General features: G+C 34.9%; 1 protein-coding gene across 6 annotated transcripts in view; it reads right to left on the minus strand.

Moving 5' to 3' along the window:
• Positions 1 to 14,381, minus strand: part of NFAT5 (nuclear factor of activated T cells 5) — a 92,315-nt gene that overhangs the window by 57,271 nt on the left and 20,663 nt on the right. The window lies entirely within an intron of this gene.

Here is a 14,381-nt window from a genome sequence, read left to right on the forward strand (position 1 = left end):
GTAGTATTATTGAACAGAAGAGTAAATTTTCCATTAGTTCTGCCCCGTTTTCTTCTTGGCTTTATCCTTTATGCTAAAGATGGTCTCCAGAAAAAGTTATTAAATTTTAAAAATGGATAAAACTAAACAGAATAGAAGAATGTCAAATAACCCAAGATGTTCCAATATCTCCCTGTATAATGAGTGTAACTACCAACCTTTACATATTGAGATAGGTATATTACATCGTATGTCAGCTTTAAAATGCCTTCTCCAATTAACCCATTAATCTAGTCCTGTGCTTTTACACAGCACCTTTTAGCAAATATTTTAATTTGCTATCATAACGCATTTTTCCTTCCTAACGAAGCTAAAAAATTAACGTCATGGCTCAAGGAAATCCTTATCTCTGAGAAATCTCCAAATCTAGAAAGATACAAGTATAGAATATTCTTAAATCAGAAAGTATTATTACCTATATTAGATTATGATTACTTTTCTATCCCAGATTAAAGAATATTCTTTCTCCTTTTAAAAATATGTTTTTATTAATTTTAGAGAGAGACAGAAAGGGAGAGGGAGAGAGAGAGAAACACTGATGAGAGAGAACCATTGGCTACCTCTTGCATGCCCCCTACTAGGGATAGAGCCAGCAACCTGGGCATGTGTCCTGACGGAACTGAACTGGCAACCTGTAGGTGCATGGAATGATGCTTAACCAACTGAGCCACACCAGCCAGGGCAAGAATATTATTTCTTTATAATGTATTTTATAATAATCTACATATTCATAAAATTAAATTTATATCTACTGTTTAAGAAATTATTTTATAATTATTATATGGTTTTTGCACAGAAAGAATTCTCAACATATCCTCTAAAGATAGAATTAACATTGGAAGAACCTCAAAACACCAATTAGAATCATATGCCGTTTCCAAAGAACCAAGGCACAGAGTTTAAGGGACCTGTCTAATATTCCATGAAACCCAACATTCCAACAACTAAAGATTATTAATTATTTATATGAGTGGTTAAAATACCACAGGTAGCCATATAAGACATTTTAGCCTTGGTAACAAACGATACTTTTAGCTAACTGATTACTGAATTCATAAATACTTTGACCCTCCCAGTTAACCATTAAAGTAAGCATGTTAACTTTGCTGTGGATAGGGATAAGAAAGAATGTTGTGAAGGAAAGCTAAAATTAGAAGTTATACTATGAAATTATCTTCATTCAAAGTAAACAATCAATTTAGCCCTGCCCAGGTGGCTCAGTTGGTTGGAGCATTGTCCCATACACCAAAAAGGTTGCTGGTTCCATTCCTAGTCAGGGCACATACCTAGGTTGTGGATTCCATCCCGGGTCAGGGTGCATACAGGAGGCAACCAATTGATGTTTCTCTCTCTCTCTCTCTCTCCCCCCCTGCCTCCCTCCCTCTCTTCCACTCTGTCTAAAAAACAATGAAAAAAATATCCTCCCATGAGGACTAACAAAACAAACCAAAAAATGCACTCACTCTCTTTTTAAAATTTAGATTTTACTTTTGTTTGCTAAGGAATTCTGTCATCAATCTGCCACTGCTGTCTTATGTATTTTTTTTTTTCTATTGATGTTGCTAATAACTTGTGCAATAATGTTTAATTAACTTAATGGTTCATTAATGAATTTTAGTTGACCAAAATCCCAATACAACTACTTAAAAGTATCCGGGTAGTAGAATTAGGGCAAGTGTGCTAAAATAAATAACTCAGTTAACATAAATTATTAACATAAATGTATGATAAAAGTAATTAGGCAAAAGGGGGAAACAAGCTCAGAAGAGCAAGAATTTGTCTAATGTTGGTGCAATTGTACAGAGCCCAGGGCAATTAGGGGGAAGGAAGAAATGAAATAATTTTCAGATATTGAAAGCAAACTAATGCTTCCCAATGTTGGGTGGGAAGGTGAACAGTGTAAAAATGGGCCGACTGGCTTGTTTGCTTGGTCATTAGTAAATTCTAATGGATTCATTTTTGTAACTGATTATTTCTGGGTCAATTTGGTCCTTTATTCTTCAACATTGATTATGAGGGATGAAAGTCTCACTACACTGCATCAAGCTCAAAGTTGACAGAAATCCTATCATGAGGGCACAAGGCAGTGAAAGAGAAGGAACACTTGGTAACTTAATAGTGCAGATTTTTTTTCCCCCTTCTCATTTGGGAAATCTGTTCCCTAACTGCTAGTTGCCTAAATCCCATTCTCTACTGCTTTGTTCTACATTTTGCTCAGTTCCAGGAAAAGATAAAAAGACTTCAAACCCCCATCTTTCCTCACTTTCCCCCAGAAAAGTCCAGGGAGATTAAAACAAAGGAAACAGCCAAGAAAAGCATGCTTTTCTTGTTCTCAGCAAAGTAACAACATTAATAATATAATTACAGCTGCCATTTATTGAGTACTTGGGGCAGGAGGCAGGCAGTATGCAAATCTCATCATAGACATATTCTGACTTGATTTCAAAACAATCCTGTAAGCCTGGGTGGCGTGGCTCATCAGTTGAGCATTGACCTGTGATCCGGGAGATTGTGGTTTGATTCCCAGCCAGGGCACATGCCCAGGTTGCAGGCTCAATCCCCAGCAGGGGGCGTGTCGGAGGCAGCCCATTAATGGCTCTCTCATTGATGTTTCTATCTCTCAATCCCCTTCCTCTCTCTGAAATCAATACAGACATATTAAAAAAACAGAACAAAACAAAAAAACCCAATCCTGTAAGGTAGGTTTTACCAATAAAGAATTTGAGGTTTGAGTAATAGTAAAAAATGAAAAACACGTGATAAAACAAGAAGGGAATGAGAAATATAAAGTTTAGGACAGTGGTTTCCTTTGATGGGGAGACAAGGAGATAGGACAGAGAAGGAGCAGAAATAAGTTGGGCTGACAGTGGGTTCAGGAATGTTATTTTTACTAAAATATATAATCACCAAATACAATAAAAATTAAAGTTATGCATGGATAGTGCACAGCCTCACAGAGTTATTAAAAGGCTTAAATAAAAATGATCTGTTAAAAAGAACTCTGTAAATTACATATATTTTTGGAATTTTTATCTCCATCTCACCATTGTTGACTTGACAGTATTCAATGTTCCCAACTGCTTTAGGGTCAGAAAGTAAAGACCAAAATTGTAAGAGAGCCCACATACTTTGTGACTTCTTAGAAGACTATTTTATTTACTTCCAGGTATCAAAATAAATAAAAGTTGTATACAACCAATACTACAGATTAAACTCCATCTCTGTAAGTAAGGTGTTTCTGTTCAATTGTCAAGCAAGTAGCTAAATGGAAAAACTGTGGTGAAAAGGATGATACTTTTGGGGACTGCTTAAAAAATTTAACAGAAAGTGAATTAATGCAAGCACAGATGTTATTCAAATAATGAATGCTTCCCGGTATAAGATACAAAAACTACATAATACTGAAAAATCCATTTATTTTTATTTTTATTTTATATTTTTTGATTGATTTCAGAGAGAGAGAGAGAGAGAAAGAGAGAGAGATAGATCAATGATGAGACTGAGTCACTGATCGGCTGTCTCCTGCACACCCCCTGCTGGGGATCGAGCCCACAACCTGGGCAGGTGCCCTGACCAGGAATTGAACCACAATCTCCTGGATCATAGGTTGATGCTCAACTGCTGAGCCATGCAGACCAAGCTGAAAAATCCATTTATAAATGTATGTATCTTATTTGTAAAATGGGATTTCACTTTTTTTTTTAACTTTAAATACAAAGCTACTTTAGTACACAAAAGAGTTAAAAGAAACTATCAAAAAGTCCTTGCAAATGGTTTGGGAACTAAATGTCTTACTCTTGCATCTCTCTATTAACTCTCTCAATAAGCTGGAAGGCTATGGTTTCACATTAGATATTCTAAAACAAAATGTCTGGCACCTCCACTGTGCCAACATAGTTCTGCATTGAAGAGAGACAGCATTCATTCTGTTAAAAACACTTCAGGCTTGACAGTCATCATACTTGGCATCTCCACTGGAAAAATGTACTGGCTGCAGGTCTACTGGATATTTGGTTTCTAAAAGGTTATGAAGTCCAAGAATAACTGGTAGGTAATGCTCTGTTTTAACAAATTTTTCTAAGTTCAAGTCAATTTACTAGTTTGCTGTCACATATTTACTTAATCATATCACTTCTTCTTGAATGTATTTTATTATTGTTTTCCTAAAACAAGCTAGTGTCCTAAAGTAATTATAAATAATATATAGTAGCATGAATTATATCAACTTGAGGAATAAGAAAACTAACCGGAGATCTGCAATCATTTTAAGATAGCACATCATATATATTTTTCTAGTGGGTATTATTTTTCACTTAAAAAACATCACAATTATTTTCTAAATAACTTAGTAACACTTATAAAATGCAGAATTGAGTATACTATTGAACTAACCATTCTGATTCTCTACATTCTTAATTTATTTATATTATTTTCTGAAAAAATTACTTAAGGCTGTTCTAGAAGGAAAAAACCTTCAAAATCATATCTATGACATAAAGTGCTGACATTTACAGCTTATTTATAAATTTTCAAAGATCTTACAATAATACTTTTACAATAGAACTGTGAAAACTGTAGAGTTCAGACAGAGTCCATCAGGGGCAAGGAGGACCCAGGGCTGAGTATCAGAAGCCCAGTGGGGTGAGGAGGGTAAGAAGTATGATGAGGAATGAGATATTTATGTGGTTTTAAAGTACACCTCAACAAAAAATTTACTAACTACAAAGGAGAAACAGGGATAAGTCTGACAGAAACCACCTTAATCAAGTGATTAAAGTGAGTATCAATAGTGACACAAATCAAAATTGTATGTCATCTGCGAGAATGCAGTAAGAATACATCATTTCTGTGATATTCTTGTCAAAGATGCATTATTTGAATGTAATCATGAGGAAGCATACAATCCCAAATTTAAAAAAACATTCCACAAAATAACTAACTTCTGATCTTCAAAAGTATCAGAACCATGAAAGTCCAGGAAAGACCAAGGAACTACTTCATACTGAAGGAAACTAATAGGACATGACAATTAAATAGACATGTAAGTCTAAACCAGACCATTATATTATACAAGACATTACTAGAACATCTGAAGAAACCTACATAGGGTCCGAGGATTAGATGGAAAAAAATGTACTGATGTTATTTTTAAAATTATGGTGGTTATATTGTGATTATGTTGGAGAATATCCTTGTTTGTTAGAAATACATACTAAAGTAGTCAGAGGTGATGGGGCGCCATGTCAGCAACTTCCTCTAAAATAATTTAGGAAATCTTTGCACTGTACTTACAGCTATTTTATAAGTTTGAGAATGTTCCAAAATTACATAGCGGCACATGTGCACATTTCATGAAAAATTTAACAGTTAATTACTACGAAATCCAAAACTTCAGCTCTGTTTTACTTTTTAAAATTGCAGTTTCCAAAGGGATACTAGCTTATTTCATGTCTTCATATTTGGATATCTGGCCATCAAAAATGATCTACAGTGTACTCCCTCTCACTTTTGCTACGATTTCTGTCTAAAATTAACGAAACAAACAAAGCCAGATACTTTGATAGTGCAGCGAGAATGGCAAATAGAATATGAATTTAAACATGTTTAGAAAACTGATGAAGAGAGGTCTAGCAACGGATGATGCTGGGCATACAGACTGCTGTATTCTTGCTTTGTATACAAAATCTGTCCTAGAACTGAGACAGAAAATTATTTAAAGTACTGCTTGCTTTTCAAAATACAGATATGCAAGAAATAAAAATTAAATTTCCCCATGACCTCCAAAGGTAAATATTAAAACACTAGTATATTTATGTTTCCTTTCCACATTTTTCTATGCATATTTTTGAAGTTGAATAATAATGCACATAAACTTAATATCAAACTTTTCATTGAACATAACAATTTTTCATATGCACTATATCTTTGACATCCTCATATTGCTATGCGTCATCTTTATGTTGATTTTCTATCTCTTCAATTAGTAGGTGAAAATTCTTCAAGGACATAAATTATGGTATGTCTCCTTTGAATAACTAAAGTTTAGCAGTATCTTACAACAGGCACTCAATGTTTGCTGATGAGGTTATCAAACACTAAGGAAAGCTACTAGGTAATAATTCTAAGTTGTGAATTAAGCTGCAGGAAATTTTCTAAATTTCATATTAGTTCAGAAATTCTGTTAATATAAAAAGTAATAACTTTAAATAACATCAGTGGTAAGGTGACAATACTATACTTGCTACAGAATGAAGCAAAGTTCAATAAATATCCTCATTCATTTATTCATGCATTTATTAAATATATACTGACTGCCTTGGTGCATGCCAAGAACTGTGCTAGGTCCTGGGGGTATATCCGTAACAAAGGAGACAAAATTCTGAGTCATGGACCTTCTGTTTAATGGACTTAAACTATGGTGACCAATTGCTAAAGAGAGAAAGAGGCTCCAGTGTTCTACAATTTTCTACCCTTACTAAACTCACATTTAATTATAGTATCACTAAAATAAGTTCATTTCTGGAACATAAGCAGTAGAAATTTCTCTCTATATATATCTATTTTAAACCTTTATAGTACACACTTAATGTAATGAATACACACTTATAATTTAGCTGAATGTTTACAAACCTAATAATGAATAGAGCTCTATTCCATTAATAGTTAACTATATTATATAACCATATAATTAATAGTCATTTCTTTTTAAACTATAATAACCATGTACTTATAAATTTATGCAATACTCTATCATTGGAAAAAAGTAGAATTAATATTTTATGTATATTTGTTTTCTTGTCTTGAAAAGATAGTTAATTATAAATAATTATTTGCTCATTCATTCATTAAGCACATTATAAGATTATCCAGCCTGGCCAGCGTGGCTCAGCTATTTAGCGTCGACCTAGGATCCAGGAGATTGCGGTACAATTCCTGGTCAGGGCACATGCCCAGGTTGCAGACTCGATCTACAGAAGGGGGCGTGCAGGAGGCAGCCAATCAATGACTCTCACCATTGATGTTTCTATCTCTCTCTCCCTCTCCTTTCCTCTCTCTGAAATCAATAAAGACATATATTTTTAAAAAAATTATCCATTATGTGCCAGGCACAATAATACAGGGGGGAAAATAGATGTTCTTAACTTCAGTGTTATTTCTAAGTTTATAGGCCATCCTCAGGAATTTATTTTCTAAAAAACCCAAAAAACAAAAAAACTAACTTTGTCACCACTAATTAAGTTTGTGTGCACAGGGAAGATGCTAAAGTAACCTGCATCTCTGTTTTCAAACAGCTTAGTCCAGTGAGGTAGACTGCAAGTACATAAATAACCAATGGAATCAGTATCAAGATATAAATGTTATGTGCAAAAAAAAAAGATAATATAAAAGGGCAAGGCAAGAATTGTATCAAGGGAATGAATGTGGTTTTATGAGATTAGTCTTAAATTCACATAAAAAGCACAAAATTCAGAGGTAGAAGTGGTGAAAGTATTCAGCATGACCCTCAGTTTTTACAGAGAAGAAATTATGTTCTAATTAGGTTATGACTTGCTTAGTTAGCATAGCCAAGACAGGTTAAAGCTGGGTCCTGAGCAGGGCAGCTGGCTGAAAGATAAATTATTTCCCGAGTATTCCTGTCTATGCATTAGAACACTGAAGTTAGAAACTTCCTCTATTTTATTTGCTATATTATTATTGTGTCTGGCCATAATGGGCACTTCAATGATGTGCTTAATGAATAAACACGTGAATGAATGAGCAAATCATCTACCTTGATTGATTCTACCCAAACAATCCTAAAGCATTAATTCTTGTTTTTATACCCATAATCCTAGTGAGGGAAAACAAAACAAATAAACCAACAAACAAACATCCATCTTGTTTTCCTTGTTATCATTACCAAAATGTCCTACTACCTCAACTAGAAGTGTAATTATCTTATAGTATTTTCTACCCTAAATACCCTATTCCCCATGTCCCATCTTTCAGCTTCTACCCCATCATCACCTAAATCACCATTTTCATAATGAACAAACAAAAATTACTTTTTATGTTGTAGTGTCTTCATTTTCAGTGATTTTTAAAGTTATTTTCTATAAAATTTCTTTTCTATTTACGTAAAATGGATTTTTTCCTCCTTCCGATAGAGAAAATCAACAAGGCCCACTTTGTCTTTTGTACTCTACACAAGGATTATCAACAATAAACAGAAGAAATGTGCAAACCTCATACTTTTAGACATAAACTAATTGTTTACAGAGATAAAAAATATTTGTCTAACATGAGTGGCAATAAACAAATGACCAAGTTCATTACTCTGCCCCTGAATTTTAAGACAGTAATCAACAAAAACATATATATTTTTTCCTGAATGAAGTTGCCTGGGATTCCATCACAGACCCACTGAATAAGGGTTTACAGTAAACAGAATCAAAGAATATGTAGTTTTATAAAGCTCCACAGATGATCTGGCTAAGAACCATCACTTTAAAGCATGAAATTCATCCTCAAATGTACTGGCTTCTTTAAGTATTGTTAGTTAACTATTTTTTCCTAAACAGTAGGAAAAAAACAGCAACAAAGAACCAAAACCATTCTCTGCAGATTAGCTAAATTTTTAAACCTTGAAGAAAAAAAAAATTATATTTACAAATCAAAAAGAGGAAATGAGCCCTGGCCAGGTGGATCAATTGGTTGGAGCATCATCCTGTACACCAAAAAGGGTGCAGGCTCGATTCCCAGCCAGGGTACATACCTAGGTTGGGGGTTCAATACCAGGTCAGAGAGAATACAGGAGGCAACCAATTGATGTTTCTCTCTCACATCGATGTTTCCCTCTCTCTCTCTCAAATCAATAAACATATCCTAGGGTGAAGCTAAAAATAAAAAATTTTAAAATAAAAAGGAAATGAATGTTGTTTATTTTCCATGACTAAAATGACAATTGCTATTTCACACAGCTAATTTTGGATATTTGACACTTCGATTTTATACATGCAGACTTGAATAATACCTAAAATAATGAAACAAATTAGCACAGTTCTTGTTATTTTGAGCGTGAGAGAAATGTTCTAGGATTATCTCTCCTGGGTAAAACCAATGATTGTCAGTGGGTAAAATTCATACCCACTGGCGTAGCTCAGTGGTTGAGCGTCGACCTATGAACCAGGAAATCACGGTTTGATTCCAGATCAGGGCACATGTCCGGTTGCAGGCTCAGTCCCCAGTACAGGGTGTGCAGGAGACAGCCGATCAATGACTCTCATCATTGATGTTTCTATCTCTCTCTCCCTCTCCTTTCATCTCTCTGAAATCAATAACATATTTAAAAAAAGAAAAGTGTCTTTGAGTCTTTTGAGTCAGGTCTAGTAATATAACCAGTATAAACCTATCAAACACCAGTCTATAGGAATAAGCAAATATCACAGACTAAGATATCTTATAAAACCTAGTTTGACTGTCCTTTGTTGCTGCAAAGAATACAAACTAGGCTATTAAATTGCATAATTATGTGGCAGTAGAGCTATAAAATAACAGAACACTAAATATCTGTTGAATGAATATTTATGAGCGACCCTGCAGCCTTATCCCTCTCCATTCTCTTCTTTCCCTCCATACTCTCAAGATATGATACTTTCAATTCTCAGCCACGTAGTTACTCCCTTATTTCCTTGGAAATGCTATAGTTTCTACCCGAAACACTGACCATGTTCCCACAGCCCCTTTCAATTGTTACTTCTTCCCAAGAAACACTTCCTGATCACTCCAATTTTAGTTAGGTATCCCTCCTATGTATTTCCGCTGCCAAAATACTTGTCACACACTGTTCCACAATTTCCACTTTATCCATATGTATTTTCCTATTAGACTACACACATCATGAAGACAGTGGCTGTGTCAGTCTCATTCACTACGTTTCCTCAGTAATAGCACAGTGCTTAGCACAAACAAACATTTGTTTGATGAATGCAGTGGCTTTTCAAAGCTTTAAATTTATAGGACTAATCTAACTAACAAAGCAAATTCTGCTGTGACCAATCCAATATATTCAGTGTGTTAACTGTACAAAAGCATTTTTCATGTCTTAGCTAAGATAACTTTTAGTACATGCTTATATATCAAAGCAGTTACTGGAATTTGGAAGTCATTTGTGAATAAACATGCAAGATACTGGGTGTATATGTTTATTATGTACTAGGAAATAAAATTACTTTGCTGGGAAAAAAAAATGAGCAAGAAAACCGAACTGTGGAAATACCTAAATTGCTGAAAGACTGTACAAAGAATGAGGAGGCAGAAAGTCAGGTAGAATGACAAAAGAAGCCGGGAGAGAAGCTAGAGAAGAGTCAGAGGAGGGCCTGGTGAGTACAGTGTCAAAAAAAAGAAGTCTTGAGCCTGGCCAGTGTGGCTCAGTTGGTTAAGCCTAGTCCCATGCACCAAGAAAGAGGTCACTGGTTTGATTCCCAATCAGTGCACAAGCCCAGGTTGCAAGCTCGATACCCAGTAGGGGGCATGCAGGAGGCAGCTGATCGGTGTTTTTGTCACTTTATCCCTCTCCCTTCCTCTCTCTTTAAAATCAATAAAAACATATTTTTAGAAGAAGGAGGAGGAAGAAGAAAAAGAAGTAGTAGTCGTCGTCCTCCTCCTCGTCTTGGGAGTGGACTGCCAAAAATGAAAATGCCTCATTTAGTTCAAATAAGAAAAAACTTGAAAGAATGCATTTTATTTGATGTGGCAAAAGGTACTTCTTGATACTTTTGCCAAAGAAGTATCAAGGGAGTGATGGGGACAGAGCCAGAGGCACAAAGTTGAAGACCAAACAGAAGTGAGAAAGTAAATGCAGTGTAAGCAGAAATATAGGCTACTATTTCACAAAGTCCTTCCAAAGAGAAGGAAACAGAGACATAAGAAGACAGGGCCAAATAAAAAATTTATTTTATTGTGTGGAAGAAAAAACTATGTATACTTGACAGAATAAGGAAAATATCCAGTAATGAAAAAAGCTTGAAGATCCAAGAGAGGACATAAGAATAGATTTAATTAAGAAAACACCATCAAATTTGGCACTTGTGAAATCACAACTGAACCTCCTAGAGAGTGCCTGATGCTAACAAAGGGTTAAGGGACAATTGGATGGTGAAGAAGTTGAAATCAGTATAGCAATAAATATAATACAATAGTTTTCTAGGGCAGTATAGGATTAAACCATACTATACTATAAGGAATTCATTTTCTAACTTTCAGTTTAATTTCTTTTGAAATGATATCATGTGCAAAGGTATCTCCAAAGAAAGTGTAGCTACACACAGTTTGACAACCACTACAATTAGGAAACAAAACGTGAAAGAAAATAATGAAAAAGGAGAGTCAGAAAATATTTAGGTGAGGTAAAGTATGTCATGAAATCAAGTTCAGGAGACTGAGAATGCATTGGAAAAAACTGGGCATTTCTTCCAATGACATGAGAGAAATAGAAAATAGAAAGTGAGAAGACATAAACAAATTTTTGAGATGAAGAGGTAAAAAATTGAAGGGCTTCAGTGAGATGGCTTCAAAGTGCTCTAGGAGAGAATTCAATTATTTCTATTTGCCTGTGACCATGCTCTAGAAGCAAGATGATAAAGAGGCAGTTAAGAAGCATTTCTATACCTACTAATGTTTAAAAGGCCAATTATATCATACAGAATAATTAAGGAATTAAGACTGAGATAAAAGTTCTAGAAGATGTCGATATTATTATTAAACAAAAGTACATGAATTCTCATTTGGCTTGATCAGATAGTCGAAATCAGGATGTACTATATATAGCAGATGATTCATAGGCATTCAAATATAATTGTAATCTTTTTTGCATGAAGGGGGATAAAGGATGAAGGAAAGAGCCACAAGTTCCTTAGAAATATCTACAATCACTATACAAACTATGATCCTTGTGTCAGGATATCAGTATTATTTACAATAAATAAGAGGTAAGTAGCATGTCATAATAAAAGAGCAAAGGCAGTAAGAAATGGGCTTTCATTTTAGTTCTATCACTTATTTTCTTGACTTTGGGCAAGTTACTTACCATACTAAGCCTTTCTTAGTTGTCTCATTTATAACATGACAGTAATAACTACCTTGTAGAGTTGTGAGTGCTAGCAATAAAATATACAATACAACTAGAATGCACTGTCCAGAATAGCATAGGCATACGCTATGATTATTATGCTGATGATTAATTCATTTCAAAGTAATTTACTGTGAGCCAAAGATACAAAATTAAGTACGACAAAAACAGTTTGCTGTCCTTGAGTTTTTCTGTAATGACAGAAACAAAAAGAGAAGGAAATAATTTTTCTAAATTCCAAGTGGGATAAATGCTATGAAAAAACAAACAGGAATTTGTAATTAAGAATAACATGGAGCCCTGGCCAGTGTGTCTCTGGTTGGAGTGATGGCCTGCGTGCCAAAGGGTCTTGGGTTCGATTCCCAGTCAAGGGCACATTCCTGGGTTGCAGGTTCAATCCCCAGCCCAGGTTTGGGGCACATGAGGGAGACAACCAATCGATGTCTCTCTCTCACATAAATGTTTCTCTCTCTCTTCCCAGCTTCTTCCTGCTCCCTCCCTCCCTTCCACTCTCTAAAAATCAATGGGAAAAATATCATCGGGTAAGGATTAACAAAAACAAAACAAAACAAAAGAATAATGTGGAAACAACTTTAAGAGACGATAATCAGGGAAGGCCTCTCTAACAGGTTTCTAAGAATAAGAAAGAACCACAACTGAAAGAGTAGAGAAAGAAGCAAGACAATCTGAGACAACAGCATGTGCAAAAGTCCTCAGGCAGAAAAAGACATAGCATATTTGAGTAACTTAAAGGTGCACAGTATAGCTAAACTATAGTAATCAAGGAATTCCCTTAGCTAGCATGAGATAAAGTTAGCAGAGAGAGAGCAGATCATTCCAGGCCTTGGTACCTTTAATAAGGTTAAGATAATGTTTATTGATGAATGGATGCATGAAATAGTTCATATAAAATAACTCAGAAGAGGAGTATCTAATGTGTGGCCAGTCCCTTTAAAAAACAAAAACAATTAAGTTCTGCTTATTCAAATTAGTTCAGTTTTTAGGGAAGGGAAACAAAGTAAAAAATACCATAATAATTATCATTGCCCTAGGAAGACTACAAATACAGATGTGAGGGTAAACAAGAGCTAAACACACATTAACAATACAGTACTGCAGCTGTTTCCCCAACCTAAAATGTGCCAAAAGTTTACATGTAAACTGTTTATAATCTGTGACTGTCTCCACCATAAACCTATAAGCTCTGTTACAGATGGAGCCACATCTGCTTAAATTGCATGCATTCACTGAGGGATTACTAGGAACCACTGAGTTATAGATATATTAATTTGAGCTACTAATAAAAATAAAAGTCATAATTCCTACCCTCAAAAGGGCAAGCAATGAGATGGTGTTACTGAGATATTCCATGAGCATTGTTTCTTTTATTCCAAAGGCAATCAAGTGAATACCTCATGCCCATTGCAAGATGACTCTAATTTCACTTCAAAATACACAGCTTTTCTTTCTGTAGGTCTTGCACTTTCTATGGTACAAATCTGGACTACAGAAGTGTTCTGTTTGAAATAGAAACAAGACTCATAGAGAACAGACTGACAGCTGTCAGAGAGGAAGGAGGTTGTGGGGTTTGGTGAAAAAGGTGAAGGGATTAGGAAAACACACACAAAAACTCATAGACACAGACGACAACAGTATGGTGATTACCAGAGGGGAAGAGGGCTTGGGAGAGGCAGAAGAGGGTATAGTGGGGATAAATGGTGATGGAAGGAGACACAAATACAATATACAGATGATGTATTATAGAATTGTCCACCTGAAACCCAAATAAGTTTATTAACCAATGTCAACCCAATATTCAATTAAAAATAATGCAAACATTTGTTTTATCCTAATAGTTATTTTCAGGAAGCTTGCATCAGGTAGCAATCAAACCAATGGCTTATGGTCCTACAAACGAATATATGTTTAAGATAAATTTAAGGAAGCAAGTAATATACTTTTTATTTAGCTCTAATCAGTACAACAAAAAATGTAGACATAAGACTTGCTAATTTCAGCAAGATCAAAAATTTGTATAATAAAGATATCCAAATGAACAGGAAAAAATTAAAAAGAAGTGTTCTGTTTGGCCTGAACAGTGTTTTAAACATTCTGAATTAGATGTCAACATTTAATAATGGGATTTTACATAAAAATCCGATTTCTGGCTTCTCTTGATGAATCACAAGATCTGGCAACATTAAGTACATATTCCCACAAGGAAAACTGAAGC

Source organism: Miniopterus natalensis, chromosome 18, assembly GCF_054644295.1.
Source record: "Miniopterus natalensis isolate mMinNat1 chromosome 18, mMinNat1.hap1, whole genome shotgun sequence".
NCBI classification, from domain to species: Eukaryota; Metazoa; Chordata; class Mammalia; order Chiroptera; family Miniopteridae; genus Miniopterus; species Miniopterus natalensis.